Source organism: Pristis pectinata, chromosome 14, assembly GCF_009764475.1.
Source record: "Pristis pectinata isolate sPriPec2 chromosome 14, sPriPec2.1.pri, whole genome shotgun sequence".
Classification (NCBI taxonomy): Eukaryota; Metazoa; Chordata; class Chondrichthyes; order Rhinopristiformes; family Pristidae; genus Pristis; species Pristis pectinata.
In genome coordinates, this window is record NC_067418.1 from 52,904,066 (window position 1) to 52,923,057 (window position 18,992).

Consider the following 18,992-nt stretch of genomic DNA (forward strand, 5'->3'; position numbering starts at 1 on the left):
TCACAGAACTAACTGCAGAGGGATACCGATCTGGTACACACAGATCACTCCCATGTGCAAACCAGCATTTCTAGCGTCAAGAGAACATTTGGTATATACACACACATACATATAAGATATATATATATATACATACACACACACACACACACACACACACACACACACACACACACACACACACACACATATACAAATGCAAACCAGTTTGTTTTGAGCCTGTGAATTTTGTTCTGTGCACGCTGTGATGTACGACAATATCCGAGCAAGGGTACGGAAAGATTCAGTAGAATGGTTCCGTGGATGATAGATTTCAGCCGCCAGATTTGATCGGAGAAACGCGCGCCGATGTCAAACCTCATCCGCACACAATGTGACGTTGCACCGACCCACATCGAGACAGTTAAATCTCTGTTTCACTTTCAGCGGTTTTCATATCAACTGATTGCACGAAACCTCTAGAACTTCACAATGGTTGCTCATTGACAGAGAACGACTGGGTCATTCCCATGGAGCAGGATCTAAGGGAATAGAGGAGCTGTGAAGGCTAAATATTAGTGCGGATTCTGCGTTTTCTTTAACAAACATCTGGTAATATTTCATTTCAGGGAATCACTTTGTAATGTAGATCAGTACGATTGGACTTCCACGAACAAGTGAGAGACAGAAAGAAAAGGGAAGGGTCAGCGATGGAGAATGTGAACGTGGTACAAGTATTGAAATTGGCAGCAAAGGGAAATAAGTTATGTGTCAGGAAGCAGCAACATTACAGCCGCCGATGTGCTGAGAACAGGTTCAGTGAGGGCGTTCGGTGTCTCTGAAACAGATCTTTTTTTCTCCGACTCTGTTCCGTGAATTAAAATTGCAAAGCTGTGGAGAAATCGTGGTGACTGTAAAAAGCAAGCTGGTCTGGAAAAGATCCAGCAGCGACATGATGAGCGGAAAGTCTCCAACCGTGCAGTGACCTTTCCACTATTACCTAACGGATCAGGCAGCATGCATGGAGTTTAAAACTGGTTCAAATTTTCTTGTCAATGACCTTCCATTAAGGAAGGACATGCTTGTTGGCAACGCAACGGGACCAGAATCAGCTGCCGCGCTTCATCAATATTCTCAGGTTCAGGTTGACCCAAAATATTCAGCACTTTAGTTGTGAGTTCGGAAGCGGAGGCAAAGAAGCGACAAAGTTTGGAAAAGTTGCGTGACAAATTCATGCACGGCAGATTCAACATCTCGTGGATAAATGCAGAGATATCCATTTCGGAGAACGATATGAAAGATCCGATATAATGTAAATGTTGCCAGGTTTGGAACCACTGGTGGACAAGTGGCTCCTGGTATTCTTGTACACCCGTCAGTGAAGGCAGTTGATAAGACAATGGGTATGTGGACATTCACTGAAAGAGATTTTGTATACAGGCGCACGAATATCCGACTACAATCACAGAGCACCAGTGAAACACCGAACCTGCAGGATTTTGTGCAGATTCGGTCGCATTATCTGAAAACAATGGGAATTGTTGCCATCGAACGAATGCAACGACGGTTGACCTAACTCATTGAAGGGATGCTGGACCTGCACTGTGAAGAGATATCTGGTCTCCAATGAATTTACTCAAGGCGTTTATAGGAACGAAAGGAGACATGGAAAAGTACAACGTTCTGGAAGGTCTCGACAGACTTTCTGCAGGGAGGAGAAACCCGTGGCTAAGGTATTTGGAACCAGGGAATGCTTATTGAGAATCAGCGGCGCTCCAGCTGCGATGGCGATGAGGAGAAATTTCTTCTCTCAGAGGGCTATAGATATGCAGGAATTTTCACGACAGGAAGCTGTGGAGACCAAATGGCCGAACATATTTGCGTAGTCATCAGATTGATTACTGGACACAAATGCCTGAATGGTATGGGAACTGAACCGGAATATGCACTGACATCGAGGCCCTAATTACCGAGTCCTACATTTATGCTCTCGATATTTCCACCTTTCTTACTGTCTGCTTAGTAAGGGGCTGTGGTCACTCAGCGTGGATTTTAGTTTCTTAACTCATCTCCCCTGTCCAGTGTCTGTTTCAAACCCATATTTACCTCATGCAGTTAATCCCTGAGTAGTGGTTTTATTTCAATGGCTCTCTCACCATCGAGTAAGAGGAAGTATAACACAAGTGTGGAGAAGCTATTGAATAGTTAAAGACCATGAACCAATAATACGGAATACTGAACTCACAGTATTCAGGGTGTATTAGTTTAAGAACCTAAATCCTTCATAAATCGCTGAACAAATTACAAGCCTAATCTCCTGGATTGTGTTGCACATGTTTGCAGAACAAGGAACTGAGCAAAACGTTGAAAGGTGGAACACAGGTCGAATTAATCTTATACAACGTTAGTGGCGAAACGTTTCCCAAAATCGGAGAACTGAGGCTGTGCCAGTTTCTCATGTTACAGCCATGCACCGATACCAGCATTTGGCGTAGAACTGGAAAGAAATAAAGTTAATATTATACTTCACAAGTGTATCAATATGATGTAGCACAAACGTAACTGTGAAAGTTGTTGTCGCGCTGCTCAGGTGCCTGGAAGTAATGTTTATGTTTCTGTTTTTCTTTTCTGATCCCAGGGGAAGAGTCTCCCGAATACATATGAAGTCTGTCTCTGTAACCCGCTGTCAGTACAATTGCAGCACAGAGGACAGAGTTCCTCCATCACATCTCCGCCAGGATGGATGTTCCACCCAGCGCTTATCCATTTTACGTGCTGCCTCCAATGATACAGGTAGAATTAATCTACTTCCCGATTATAGCAGCCTTTGGGCTTCTTGGTAAGTTATTACATCGAAGTAGAAAAGTTATGAAACGGCTATTGAAAGGTTCTCCGTTATTATCTTGGCAACAGGCTGATTTTTAATTTTCTGGACCCGCAAATCAATTGAAAGGCGAAGGGAGCAGTGGGCGATTATTCCTGACCTACCTGTTCGTTTGATTTTCCTGGACATCTATTTTAACGGCAAGAATCTTCCAATAATTTTGCTTTCTCACACATTTCCAGGAAATTGCGTTTGATTGTAAACCAATGCAGTCTGTAAAACCGGTGATATTCACTTTATCTTCTCCATGTATCAACTGATCACCCCTTCCTTTCCGTTACTCTCGATAATATCCCGTCAGCAAAACCTCGTCTGCAATTTCAAAATTGACCAATTTCCACATGGTTCACATAAGTATCTCGCCAGCGCTCGTGCCTGCACACGCGTCTGAGAGTTGTGCGTCGTCAGGAGAGCGACTGCAGTACCACATATCAGCATATATTAACTGTTTTAAAATGAAGTGCCTAACATTATTCAATGTCATCGTAAGCCCTGCGAAAGGTGGGTGTACACTCCGTGAAGGAACAAAGATTCTCAGCCTCATTTCCTAAAGGATTATGATACTCCTTTTCACATTTCCCCTTTCGAGCGGTGGCAGACAGCTGCCTTCTGCAACATTCTCTCCAACACACTGTTGCTGACGGTATAAATCTAACAGAGAGAACGATTGAAACATGGCACAGCCTCGGCGTGAAACTTCCCTGACATTGTTTCGCAGATCAATGTGACTTCCTTCTTTGACATACTTCTGGTCCCGACGTCGAACAAATGCCGGTATTTCTCGCTTTACTTCAGATAAACATTTCCATTTCATGATCAGAACCATGCAGTCTGATAGTGGGCACACCTCGCTCAACAAGTTTCTCCACCCTGCTGAAATACTGCTCCATGTAAATGTATTTTAAAATACACCCAATTACCTTCACCCGTTCTTCCTAATGACTCTTCAACTGCGCTCCCCAACCGCGCCTTTCCAAGCTGCTTCAATGTTTGCGGAGTTGATGCCATAACCAAGAAGTGAATCTGCCGGATTCCCACTTGTCTCTCTGAAGACATTCCAATCCTCCCATTTCCGCTGCCTTCTGTTTACCCTTGCGATCTCTGCCGCTTCATATTTGGCAACTTCTCGCTTTGGCAATACACTTATTTCTCTCAGAAGATTTTGTAATGTTATTTTCACCCTGACGTCCTGGGGTCATCGATTCGTTCGCTGCACAGGTTGTGTCTGTCCAGGACGAATCCTTTTCGAGGGGATAATGCAATGTAATAGAACAAGATTAGTGTGGATGTGGGCGGGGAGGACACTGTGGGACAAAGTGTCCGTTTCTGTACTGGGTGTCTTCATCTCAGTTATCACAACCTGCGGCACAGTGTATGTATGAAATGGGATCTCCTGTTTGGGTCACTCACTGGACTCGCCATTATGAAGTAACTGTGTTAATGCGACTTTGCCAAGTATTTTGATTCAAAGGATGAGGTGAACTTTCCGCGGCTCTTTCGTCCGACCTTACCGTAAAACTCATCATTAAATCCGTTTGTTCTGTTTGGCATCAACTCCTGCTAAACTTGTGAACGCAGAATGTCATCCATCCATGTACAGTCACCTTTGTGCGGTCTCAGACATCAACAAGTTGGGCGCTGATCTGTCCGTTACATTTTTACTCTGGAAACTCTCATTATTCATAATTCCAAATTTCAGTCTCGGCGGGTACAGTTTTGACTCCTGACCCCCAGTTTGACCACAGGTTCCCCCATTAATCTATATCACGATCCACGCACTGAGAGCAGCAAGTAAAATCCGAAACACTTCAGTTCCTCACCTTCCATGCCTGTCCACTGCTGCTCACGGATTCAAATCTGCATTAACTCCTCGGACGACACAAGTGTCTTCACCTTTCCCAAAGTACTTCTGCTGATTTTCATGGTCCTCCACAGCAATTGGCGACGGAGCGTTTCCTCAAATCTGCCGAGAATTTTCGCGGACTTCCCAACAGTTCAGCGGCGATGTGGGCGAATAACCAAAGAAATACACTGGTGCAGCCTTTCATTCATTTGTTACTCTTTGTTCCGATTTATAATGGATATATTGCATTGCATTTGGGTGTTAAATATTTGCTTCAGTGAACAGAAGCACCACAAGTGAAATGTCCATGTTCAACCCGGAGTTTGGAGTGAAGTCAGTCATTAAGTTACGCACTGTGCAAATGACACCATACATGTATTGTTATCAGTGTCTTCAATTGTTCCCATCTCACAGCTAACGTGGTGTCGATTGTGATCCTGTCCCGGGGAAAGTACGGTCTTTCCAAATGTGTCTCTCGCTACCTCGTGGCCATGGCAGCGGCTGATCTGTTGGTCGTCGTCACTGACGTGATACTCTTCCGTATTAATGATTTCTATTTCCCAGTAAGTTTCTTGTTCATTACCCAAGTGTGCTCCTCCCATAAGATCCTTCGTCATGCGGCCACAGACATCTCCGTGTGGTTGACACTCTCCTTCACATTTGATCGATATGTGATGATTTTTTGCCAGAAAATGAGGTCTAAATATTGCACATGGAAAACGGCAGCCAGGGTTATAGGAGCCGTGTGTCGGCTGTTCTGTTGTAAAAACATCCCCTGGTACTTCGCAAATCAGCCTGAAGTTACAGTACAGTACGTACCATGGGGCTGTGTAATGAAACTAGAATTTTATACTGATCCCGCATGGATACTTTTCAGATGGATTCATTACATTCTTACCCCTATGCTCCCAATGTTCCTGATATTGCTGCTCAATGCTCTGACCATGGGGCACATTATAGCGGCCAGTAGAGTCCGCAAGAGGCTGATAGGCAGCAAGAAGGATGCAAGCCACAATGATGTCGAAATGGAAAACCGAAGGAAGTCCATCACTTTACTCTTTGCTGTATCCGGCAGCTTCATATTGCTTTGGTTGACGTATTTTGTAGTTTTTCTTTTAATACAAATTATGAAGCGCTATTATCCAACCGGTTTCAGTGACCCGATGTTTATCGTGGACCGAACCAGCTACATGCTGCTGTTGCTGAGCTGCTGCACAAACACTTGTATTTATGCAGTGACTCAGTCCAAATTCAGAACGCAGCTGAAGAATGGACTAAACTTTCCGCTGATAATGATGTTAAAATGCGTTAAGTTAAGAAAACAACGCAGGGATTCCGGGCATTAGATCTCAGCAGCATCTCACCTCCCTTTTTCCCTGAGACCAAACTTCAGATTCGTCTTCCGGTGATTCCTGTGTTTGTCCATAATTTACGTTTCTGAACAAGATTGGTCATTTCGCCTCACCTAAATTAAATGCGGAGTGACAAAGGTGCTCAGAGAGTTACATCATAATTCAGCACAACTGGGGATGTCGTCCCGATTTTAAGTTCCAACTTCTGTCCGCTGCAAAGTAACACAGTGCCACAAGGTTAGAACATAGAAAACAATACAGCACAATTCAGCCCCTTCGGCCCACAAAGCTGTGCTGAACATGTCCTAACCATGGATATTACTAGTCTTACCCATAGCCCTCTATTTAAAACGCGTTTATTTGCAGTATACTGCTAAGAAAAGGTCTTTTCAGTACTCTTTGAGTTTCATTCATGAGGTCTCTCTTCTACAAAGGAGCAGACGGAAATTTAGGCAGATATTGTCACGCACACTAAATGCATGCAGCCCCGCAAGTTTCGTTCAGGTCTCAAAGATCCAGAGACAGACATCGCACCTATTGTCCAACACAATTGAGTTATAATCAAGAGACTCAAAAACAGTTATCACCCCTCATTGTTCAGGACAATCTTCCCCCTCGTTCTTCATTGCACCCACCACCCTTATTGTCTCGCATAACTGGTCTGCAACCAAAGTTCGGGACACAGTAATTATCACTTATCCATTACTCAGTAGCTTACATGCTCTTGCTTGTGGGGAAAATTTCCACCCGCTCTATGTATAGTTAGAGTCACACAGTTTATTAACCCTTTACTTCCTCAGGGGATCAAAGCCTTGTTTTGCAGATAGACAAATATGATAATTCACTGTTGTGTTCTCCATTCTTTGTAGGAACAGCCAAGTATGGGAGATATTTAACGACTTTAAAAAGGAAGGGAAGTTCAAACGTGTACGGATTGTGTTTAGTAGATAAAGTATTGATTATGGTAAAGGTCGCATTTTTATTGCATCTTTCTCTTTATTGTCAATAACTTCTCGGTCAGCAGCAGCGTTTTAATTCGTTACCAATTCAATCCGCTCTGCGGATAATGGTTTCCAGACTTGCGTCCAATCGACTTATGACGGACAAACATTGTTTCCAGTGACAAATATGTGGCCTGCCCATCACAACAGTAATTTTACGTTGAGGTGTCTGGGGCGTGTCCAGCAACACTGATGTTGCCTGTTATCAGAGGATTGAATGCATCTGTGAACTTAGCTCTTCCTGCAGCAAATGCTCTGGAGAGAGTGATGACCCGCGATGTTTCAGGTGGCCTGTCTCCTGAGTGCTGGTTTCCCCAACCAGTTCAGCGAACACGATGACAGGGACGTCCCGGTTCGGTGCTCTGTCGCCGACGAAAACTGCAGTTGAACAGAAATGTAGCAGAAGGGACTGCAGAGGTTGGAATCTTGACCTTCAAGCAATCCCCGGAGGAAATCAGTGATCGAAACATCTGGGTTGGGAGGACGGGGTGTTGAGAGGAATTCTCAACGTTTCCGGTGGAAACTCTGCATTAGGACTAAGGTCGTAGAGGGAAGAGAGGCAGTGTAGAGCGAACAGAAGGGTCGGTGAAACGGGCCAGTGGGTGACTGTTGTTCCGAAGGTGGCTGAATGGTGGCGGGCAGATGAAGCCAGATAGGGGAGGGAGAGGGGTGGAGTGGGAGACAAAGGCAGGTGGAAGATAGATGCAGACAGAGAGAAAGTGGCAGATGAAGCCGGTTTGGGGGTGTGAGCGGGAAGACGGCTGAGATGGTGATAAACACGAACACAATGTCGAGCCGAGCTGGAATATGACAAGGGAGGAAGGTGATAATGGGAATCATTCTGGGAGAGGTGAAGGGCAGGTGGAACCAGGACCTGTCGTGGGGGGAGCTGTGTGTCAAATTTGAGTGTAGGAATGGACGGAACTAGGAGGGCCTGCAGGATGACAATGAATGATGGGGATCCACAGAGATATGGAAAACGGGACAATAAAGGAAGGACCGGGGGATGGTGGGAGAGAGAGGGGTGTGGCGAACACACTGGAGGTGAGGGTGACCGGAAATTGGGAGATTCACTGCCTTTACCACCAGGTGGTAGCCTAATCAGGCGGGACACGAGGCGTCGTTCATCTCATTTCTTTAGCTTTACAGTAACAGTGGATAAGGCTGAGGATGGACAGATTTGTCTGGGAATGCGAAGGGCAATTGAAATGGCATGCGGCAGGGCTGTTTAGGTTCCTGAATGGTGGTAACGGAAGAGCTGTGATAAAACCAGTTTCACCTCTGCAGTTGTATTACCAAGTTCCAGGGGTCAGGGAGAGGCGGGTGGACAGGGCTAAGTGCAACCGACTTGGACACCCGACATTCCGCCGGTAAAATCTTGCTCTCCCGCCCGTCCCTAAGCTCCCAACGGTTCTCTGGGTCTTCGCTCTGTATCCTACGCCGCTGTTGTCACCCCAGACACAAATTCTGACCTCTTATATCAGCCCCTACACCACAATTTCCACTCCCACTTTTCACTCTGCAACCCATACTTCCATCTCTCCCCGACTCCCCCTCACATTCAATTCACTCGTCTTCCTCCTGTGACCCCACATCTTGCGACAGCTCCAAATCCTTCCGTGCCTCACCATACACCCACCCCGCCCAACCCCCGCCACCCCTGCCTGATGCTGGAGCAGACAGTCCTCAGCCGCAGCTCATCGAGTTCCAGGCTCACCTTGATGTCGGGGTCTTGTCCGTCGCCTCTGACTCCGTGTCTGTTTCCTTGACCACGAGTCCTCACATCCCCCGCCCCCGAACCCACTGATTATCCCTTCTGATAATTTTATCCAACAATCCCCTTTGCCACGCTTTCGGGCCTTCTGTCCCTTATCGATCGTTCCATCTCCAATTGCCATGGCGATATAAACCGCCTCGACTTTTCCAATCCCCTCTCCCACTCCATCCTCACCTCTGAACGCGTAGCGCTCCATAAATTTTTCAGCAATCTCGACCGAGTCATCAAACCCTCAGACAAGGTCGCTGAAGCTGTATTCTTCCGGACAGTCCTTTACCTTCCAATGTCAGATAGCCGAACTCCGATCCCTCCTCATACCTATCCCTGGACCAGGATTCCACCAACGAACAACAGGTTACTGTGTCCCGCACTGTCACAGACCGCAGCACAAGGGGAGATCTCCCTCACGACATCGCGGAAGATCTTACAGTTCTCCTCTTCTTTCCACACAAAGATGCAACCACTTTCCCTCCACAAGCACTGTAATCCGCCTGGCTAAACATGTTCTTTCCCTGACCAACTACCCTTTTACCCTTCTCACTTTCCACAAACCAAATGTGTACAAATGGGCAGTCGCCTAGGGCCAAAATGTTCCTGTCTTTTTGTTGGCAACGTGGAACAGTCCGTGTTCCGATCCTTCTCCGGTGCCACTTCACAACTCTTTGATTTCATCTTCGTTCCGAGCTACCACGCAAGAAACAAACGGTCCAGCGACGTTCACTATAAACCCCCACAGACTACAGACTCCCACAGTTACCTTGACTACATCTCTTCCCACCCTAACCCTCGTAAGCACGTCATACAATTCTCTCGGTTTCTCTCCAGATCAAAATTCCATTCCAGGACATCTGAAATTCCCTCCCCTCACCCTATTGCGGTTGATGGAGCTTTCATCCGCATTTTCTCAATTTCTCGGACTTCAACTGTCACGCCTCCTCCCTTCACACGGAACAGAGATAGAATTCTCTTGTTCGTAACTTTTCTCCACACAAGATTCCGTACACAACCCTGTATCCTTCGTCATTTCCGCCTTCTGCAACTGCAACCCAACACCAGCAACATCTTCCCATTCCCTCCCCATCTGCATTTGTCAAACACCACTCTCTCTGTGATTCCCTTATCCGCTAATACCTCTAGACCCACACTTCATGATCCGTGGCACGTTCCCCTGCAATCGCAGGAGGTGCAAAACTTGTATCTGCACCTCCTTCCTCACCAATATCTCAGGACATAAACGGCCCTTCCAGGAGAGGAAAGGTTTCAAATGCACCAATTCCAACCTCGTCTATTGCAGTCGGTGCTCTGGGGGTGACATCTTCTACATCAGCGACAGCAAGCGTAGACCAGGCCATCGGTTCGCAGAGCCACTGTGTTCTGTCCATAATGGCCATCCCGAGTTCCCAGTTGCACGTCAGTTCAACTCCCATTCCCATTCCCACTCTGACCTGTCCGTCCTCGGCCTTCTTCACTGCCACTGTGAGACCAACCGCTAATCTGGAAAACAACACTTCATATTGCGTGTGGTGTGTCTGCAGCCCATTTGTATACACTTTGAATTTTACAACTGAAGTAACCCTTTCCCCGTCTCTTCCCTTCCCTCTCCTTCTCTCCAATTCTCCTCCCACCCTCTTTTATCCACATCCCCTCTATTATCACGTTGGCCAGTTTTGTCCGCCTCCCCCACTTATTCGATCCACCAATCATCCCTCCATGTCTCATCCGTTAGCGGCTCCTGAGTCCTTTCTGAACTGGTTCCACACTCCCTCCTTACTCAACAGAATCAGGCATTTTCTCCTCTTGTTTCTCCGCTTACCGCCCTCCCAGCCTTCACCCTGCCCCCAAATGCTTGTTTTACTTCTTTGTCTATTTCCACCCCTCACCTCCAGCTGTTGTGCGCAGACTCCACATCTTCGCCTCATCCACCATGTTCCATCTGCCGAACATCCCCCACTCTAACTGCCGTCTGCCGTGTCACACCCGTCCCCTCTCCCATGCAACACATGACGTCGCAGTGATGGGAGAGTCGGGTGGTTGGAAATCATCCTTCCTCAATGATCAGGGCGCGCAAAACGTCAATGGAAGTCGGGCGTCAGCGGCTGACAAGGAAGCAGGAATGGAGTCAAAACAGTACCAGCTCTCCGGCGATGATGCAGACAGTATGTGGGAGCTCCCTGGGATCTGGCAGCAACTTTGAAGCCGATGCCTACTTGAAGAGTACAACATTTCACAAATACAGTCGCATTGCTGCATTGTCCTCAGTGGTGCTCAGTTTGAAGAAATACATGACAACTGAAAAAGGAAATTCAGGAGCAGAAGAATAAATGTTATTTAGTGCGAAATAAAATAGACTCTGATCTTTAATTTGTAAAACTGCGAGAAGAAAGCCCGTACGACGTGAAGAAAGGACTGGAATAACCCCGGAACTCTTCCACTGGGCGGACCAAAATGAGGGCCTGGAATCCGTACAAATATTTCTGATATCCACCTTGTATCGAGATAAGTTTGACCTCGGGAAACTACCGCAGGTGCTAAAGGTGGAACTCCTGCCTTGAAGCGGCCCGTCCGTTTGCAGGTTCCGGAGAACCACGTGTCGGCTTTTGTTTGTGACATTCCTTTGTTGTCCTATTACATTTCGTCTTCCCGTACCTCCCTTCGATTAGATTCCGATACCCTTAAGACACTCGGTTCAATGGTTGGGAACGAGATCGAGGAGCTGAAGGCAGAACGAAAGTCGATATTTGCGCGATAATTTACCCTCAGCAGCATCTCGCAGGAGCTTCTACGAATGTCTGGATAGGAGATACTGTAGAGCACCGTTCTGCAATTCGTGTCATTGATAGGCCAGGGCATATAGGCCAGGGGCTCCTGTATCACAGTCACTGCGTTTATGGAGAAGGCTGGACAGGATCTGGCGGAGGACAGCAAGAGAATAATAAAGAAGGTATCACAGCTGGACCAGGGAGATGAGCTGAGTCACACCCGGCAGGTAGTTGAACAAAGGACAGGAATGCACATAATCAAGAGCTCCTTCAGATTTCAGCGGGATGTCACAGAACGAATGACTCTTGCTGTACACACAGATAGGTAAAGAGTAATGCCACATCATGACAAGGGAACACACTCAAGTCTACGCACATGCTAGTCCACAATTAGAACACAACGAGCGTGCTCACGTACACGCAGAGACGCAGACATCCATACAGAGACACACAAACATATGCACACAGGTACACAAACCGACACAGTCACAGGCACACAGACACACACAAGACATACACACAGAGAGACACACAGACATATACTGTAAAACAGACACACACACACACACACACACACACACACACACACAGAGGGACACACACACACAGACACAGACACACACAGACACACACAGACATTGCAACTTAGAAAGCATTTGTAGAATACTAAATTGAAGAAAATAACAACAGGGCGCAGAAGGAAGCGTATTGCTGACACATATAAATGATAAGGACAATGAGAAGGGAAGACACTGGTTGCGCGCATTTTTATATTAAAATACTAATTTCTGTGATCAATGCACTTGTTGCATGAAACGATGATTTTGGTTACTCGGCATTGCTTGTCGTTGCTGCTCACATTTTTGAACACGGAGATAACTCTTTCCAGATTTCAATATAAACCGGTTGCATGATCAATGTGCCATCTGTCCGGACCTCCAGAATGTCACTTTGGTGAATGGGAAAAGTGACTGAAAAAAAGAAATCGATTTTAACCCGGAATTGCTGTCGAGGTTCTGTTTAACGGAAACACGGAAGTACTACATTGGAACTGAGGCCATTGTACCATCGGGGACATACTGACACTTTGCAGGAGAAATACAACTTCTGCCAACCTCCCGCTGTTCCTCGTAGTTATTGCGTATCTTCTAAGGGGGAAGGGGTTCGTTCAACAGTTTAATTTGCAAGCGAGTTCTGTCATCTATGCAGGCATTCGAGTATGTTTACTTTTTCAATTCTGCTCAAGTCTTTTACATTTTACTGAGATAAAGTAAACATAAAAGATCACAACATTGTCGTTGTTACCCAACCATTGGGGTTAGCAAGGTGGAACCTTCCATGTATTCCGTACTTATCCTCTTATATACGTATTCTTTTCTCCACTAATCTTGTGTATCTTGGAATATTTTTAATTTCAACTTTCCATAAAGTATACTGTATTAAAATTAATAATATCCACACATCCACAGTGATCGGTCCACCATCTACAAAGGCCGAAACGAAAAACCTGAAGACAACAAAAATATCCGGCTGATCCTAGAGCAAACGTTCCACGTTACAGATCTGCTCGGGTGTTCTCAGTAAATTGGTTACACGTACTGCCTTCGCATTTGAGTGCCTCTCGCGGAGGTCTGACGGACGGTGCAGGATGACTTTATTTGGGGAGGATTGCTGGTGGCCATGATTGCCCCACACTCCGACTGCAGACATAAAGACAACACGCGTCCAGGTAGAAGATGAGGTCTTGTTGTTCAATCATTCATTGGGCTTTTTTACAGCAGTGCAGTAGGTCACAGGCAGATTGATCCGTGTTAGAGTGGGATGTTGAATTAGTGTTACGGGCAACTGGAAGTTCAGCGTTACCACTGCAGACTGAAAGCAGGTCCTCTGAAAAGCGATCAATCGATCTGCTTCTAATTTCTCCAATGTGAACTCCGAATTCAGTACACTGGATTGGAATGTTGACTCTCTGCTTCGCCTGAACCGACTATTTGGACCCCTGACTGTTGAACTACTTGGTGCCTAACGAGAACCGGCGAATCGTCGAAAAAGAAGATTCTTTAATCTGGCTGGATTTTCTGAATATTTCTCGCTACCACATAATCTCCTCCCACTGTCCGGCTTTTCTTTTTAAAATGGATTGGGATACAATTTCCATGATTAATAATGAACCCAATTCTGGTCCACGGTCAGGTTCTCCATTTTCGTGACACTATTGCCGTTGCCCCGTTGGCCTCCTCATCAGTGCGGGTAGTGCCTGCAGCAGGAGAACAGATAGCTCAGTTGGGAGAGCGTTAGACTGAAGATCGAAACGTCTCTGTTCAATCCCCGGATTCGGCAGCTTTTATATTTTCTTTAAAATCGCTTCCTCACGGCACTGTCTACGCGGAAGATTTATCTGGGGTCATAAAGGTACTTTCAGATTCAATGTCATGATGACGGTTTCTATTTTATCTCAGATAGTAAGTTCCTTCCGTAGTCGGTGTGAAGTTTCACAGCTGGAGTGTCCTCCCCTGCGATCCAACCTGCTGAATGTGCCACAGACTTCTCACCGACATCAGTCAGGCTTCCCAGCAGTGGCTCCTCCCGACATCACATCAGCAAAAACTGTATCGGTGAGTTGGAACAATGTCCCAGAACAAAATGCCCCTGAATCGCAGACCCTGAGGTGGGGACACGCCAACGTGTTCACCCGCCCTGATTCAGCAGACGGGAGGCTGGGACCTGGTCTTCTATCTCTGACTCCGCCACTGTACGCTGGGAGAAAGAACCTCCTGGTTGTTTCACCGCGAGAAGTTGCGGGAGAGTAACTGGCCTCCGATACTTTGTGTCATGAACCAGGAGGTATGTATTTCATTTTCATTGCGGCCGGCTTTGATGATGTTCCCGAATGTTGCTCTTGTGTCGCAAGGTGCGACCACCTATGCCGGCGGTATCGTCTGAGAAGCTTCCCGTTTGTGTCAATCGACTGCTGCTGGAGGTGGTGAGGATGCGACGTCCGCAACAGGGAACTTTGTGCGGAGAATTAACGCTGCCGGGTTTCTTCAGCCGATCGGACTGACAAAGCCTCAGGTGTGTAACAGAAATTCCAAACGTTGAAAAGATCAGCAGTCCGACTGATTGCCAAGCGACCTGTTGGATTCCTGTCAAATACTTCGGGTTAACAGCACGACAGTTTTTGACTTACCCCTTCTCCCCGTCACACAACAGCCATTGGGAGTGGAAATTTGCAGGCTTTTTTTTGTAAACTGATGCTGAAGATTTCCACCTCCCACCTTTGATTCCCTCATTCATGTGGCCCCCTCGCTCCTTCTCTTTCCTCATCCCCGACTTAATGACCTGCCCATCTGTTCCCCACCTCCTTCCCTTTATTCCACGGTCTACTTCCCTCTCCTACCCCATTCCTCCTTCAGCCCTTTGCATCTTCTGCCTGTCATTTTTCTGATTATTGTCTCTCTCCACTCCCCCACCAACCTATCCCCCCCCCTCATCTCTGGGCTCACCTATCACCTCTCATATTGTGCTTCTCACCTTCCCCCGAACTTTTGTTCTGGCTTCTGAACGTCTTTCCTTCCAGTTCTGTTCGAAGGTCTCGGCCGGTAATGTTGACTGCTGATATCTGCCATTTCCCGCACCTCCGCTGTCACACCCGCCCCTCACAGACCCTACCGGATTGGGTTCCCCTTGTCCTCACATTTCATCCCACCAGCCTCCGATTCCAACACATTATTTTCCGCCACTTCCGCCATATCCAACGGGATCCTGCAACCAAGCATATCTTCCACTTCCCACTCCTTCATACCTTCCGTAGAGATCGCTCTCTCTGCGACTCCTATGTTGACTTCTTCACACTCCCACACGTCCCGTTCCCACCCCGTAAACCTTCCATTGCCCCTGCCATCGGTGCATCGCCAGTCCCTAGCCCACCTCCATCACCTCCATCCAGGAACCCTAAAGGTACTTTCAGGTGAGACAGAGATTCACCTGCACATCCCTTAATATAGTCTGCTGCATTCGCTGCTCCAAGTGTGAGACCAAATGCAGGCGAGGTTACCGTTTCGCAGAATATCTGCGCTCTGTCCGTAACCGCGATTTGCATCTTTCCGTTCGACTCCCTCTCCCACACTATCAATGATATGTCAGTCCTCGGCCTCCGGCACTGCCAGGGGAATTCCAAGCACAAATAGGAGGAACGGCACCTCAATTTCCATCTTGGATCCTTGCAGTGGAACGGCATGAACATTGAATTCTCCTACTTCAAGTCCTCCCACACCCTTCCCCACAACACCCCCTACGCCATGTCTCTTCTCTTCTTCCCTTTTCTAGCGCTTCCCCCCTCTTTCTTCTTACCTTTTACGCATCCCGCGGTGTATCTGATCTTTCCTCCCCCGCACCTTCGGCGCCATCTCTTACCTGCATTTACCTATCACCTCCCCGTGCCTACCTCGCCTCTACTCTTTTGTCCACCTGTCACTGTTCTTCTTTTCCCTCCAATATATTTTGCGTCCCCTTTTCCTATCTTCAGTCCTGAAGAAGTGTCCTGACCCGAAACTTTGACCGTCTGTCTTTCTCCACGGATGCTGCCTGGCCTGCTGAGTTCCTTGAGCATCATAGTGTTTCTCATCTATCAACTGGCAGCTTGTGATACTTCGCCAACCCTACCTTTTTATTCTGACTTCCCCCCGCTTCCTTTCCAGTCTTGATGAATAATCTCGACCGTAACCTTTACTGTTCATTTCCCGCTGTAGATGCTGCCTGCCCTATTGATTTCCACAAACATTTTGTCTGTGTTGCTCCCGATTCCAACATATGCAAAATCTCTTCTGTCTCGACAGTTCTGAAGGTGCCTGTGGAAATACATAGAAAGAAGGCATAGACAATAAAATGTTGTGAGCAATGACGGGGCCAGATAACGTTATGTTGTCTATGAGGGTCGTGACCGGAGTACACGCAGCGCAAGAAACTGGTCGAAACCGGCGCGTTTCGAAAGGGTGTTTGGAAGAGATCGGAGCGATGTGGTGGAGAGAGTGAGCGAAAGAATGGAAACAAAACCTTAATGTCGATAAAACGACCGTGGCAGGACTTGAACCGACAATCTTCTGATGACTGCATATCGAACACAGAAGTCAGACGTCTGCTCCATTAAGCCACACGGTCCATTCTTGCTGAAGTATTCTCAAGAAAGAATTGAGAATGATGATGGGGCCGGCGGTCTGTCAGAAAGTGAGAAGAAGGAAGGGCGTATTTTCAAGCACACGGACTATTCGTCGGTGTGACGTGTTTTGAAATGTCGAATGTTTCCGTGACGGAACTGAGAGAACTCGGAGAAGCGGCAGCGTTTTCCATTCCGCTCGAAATTTAGGGAGCTCGCTTTCCCTGTTTCATCCCTTTCCGCTGACAGATGTATAGGTTACACGCTAGCTTGATGCGATGTGTGGGGCGAGCTGTTTCAGTGTCGTGACCAATTGCGAAAGAAGCAGACTTCCTGAGGCAGACATGACGTTCCCTTCTCTGTGGGTCATCTGAGGCACCACACGGTTTCCCCTATCCACATCACCAGTGTTGTGACGATAACGTACTCAGGGTCCTGGTTCACAGCATTATGAAAAATGACACATTTTATGAGCTGGGTTGCTTTCGACGCTCCATAATTAGCCTGTTGTTGTTACTCTCATTTGCTGACAGTAACTGAGGGAAAGTAGTTTACCTTAATCATTCCTCGACATCTATGTGGAGTTGTGTTGAGTTGACAATTGCCGCACACAGAAGGTTAAGCGATGTGTCAGTAACTAGAAATCATTGTCTTTAATTGTCTGCAGTTACACTTTCAACGGACTTGAAAAATCGTTTGAAAATTACAGTAAATGAGAACAGTGAAACTCTGGAATTGACTGCCCCACCATTTCATCCAGATATCCGTGGGATCCAGAATCCGGACCATGAAGGTTCAGTCGTGCTACTGCAGCTCCTCATTGAAACTAAGTGCAGAGTGATGTCGCCAACAGGCCGACAGGTTGGAAGTTGGGAAATGAGATTACCGTGGAGATACAAGAGACTGTAGAAGCTGGAATCTGGAGCAGCACACAAATCAGCTGGTGAAACTAAGCTGGTCAGGCAGCAACTATGAAGCGAAATGTCAGCCCAGCGTTTTGTGTGCTGCTCCGGACATTTCCCTCTATAGATGCTGCCTCACCAGCTGAGTTACTCCAGCGTTTTGCATGTAGAAGCAGATTAAAATATCGAGCAAGATCTCGTTTGTCTGCATGTGACATGAAACATTTCATAAATTATTATGAGAAAGGCCCGATAAATTACCTCTATCGAACTGCACTCACCCCACTGTATAAATATTCTCTGTTAATTATTTCAATATCGAAGTCCCAATGAACAGCAAGATACCTGGTGTCATTGGCAAAGTTTTCGCCGTCCTCCTTGAGCTCCTCGGTCGGGATGATTCACCGCTGTACAGATGTCAATGTTATTTCCTTTGGGAGCAGCCTGCTGGCAATATTCACAGATATAATCATTGCCTTCTGGGGCCAAACAACAACCTGAAGGAAAATGAAGGCTCAGATCTACTCCTCACTCAGTTTCTGATTGATTGGCGGAAAGTCGAAAACAATGAATCAACTGCTAAAGACTCAATGAAACATTTTGTTGTAAAAGAGAAAATGAAACATTAAACTGAGTAAAAATCAGAGCATCACATGGTAGGTTGTTAGCAGCGCAAGAAGTGTCCACACAGGTTTGAGTCCAGTGCAATGAAATGGTCCAGTGCTGCATGGACAATGAACATGTTGAAGGGCAGGGAGATTGGGTCAGGGTTGGTTTCGAGACTGGAGGATGCACGATCTCACGACATCTGGAGATAGAACTGGGGCTATTATTTTTGATAGATATCGGTGGGTTTCAGTGCAAGATTTACTCATTTGCGGAACATCATGCGTTCATGCAGAACAATAATTGCGGAACAATAATGGTGATACCTGAACGAAGTCATCAAGAGTCTGCCGGAATGAGACCGTGGGGATGTATCCACTGTAAACCACCTGCTGTCTGATCCCTCCTCCTTTCCAGTCCATGTGTATTCGAGAATTATTCTGTCCCTCCAATCATTCGGCAACTGCAATGTTCCTCTGCATCTTAACTGCACCGAGAAATGCCATTTATTACCTTACCTGCATCACCAGGCTGAACGCACAGAGTGCTGCTTCCATCCAAGTGAGTCCCGACCATTCTACGGTTACCGTCGTGCCTCCACGGCCTTATTAACATCCTCTGGAGCTTTTATCTTCCTCACCAGGACAACCAGGACTATCTTTTGCAATGTTATGTTGATCTTTCTTCCGTTTAATCGGCAATGACAAGTTATAATACAGCACTCCCATAATGAATAT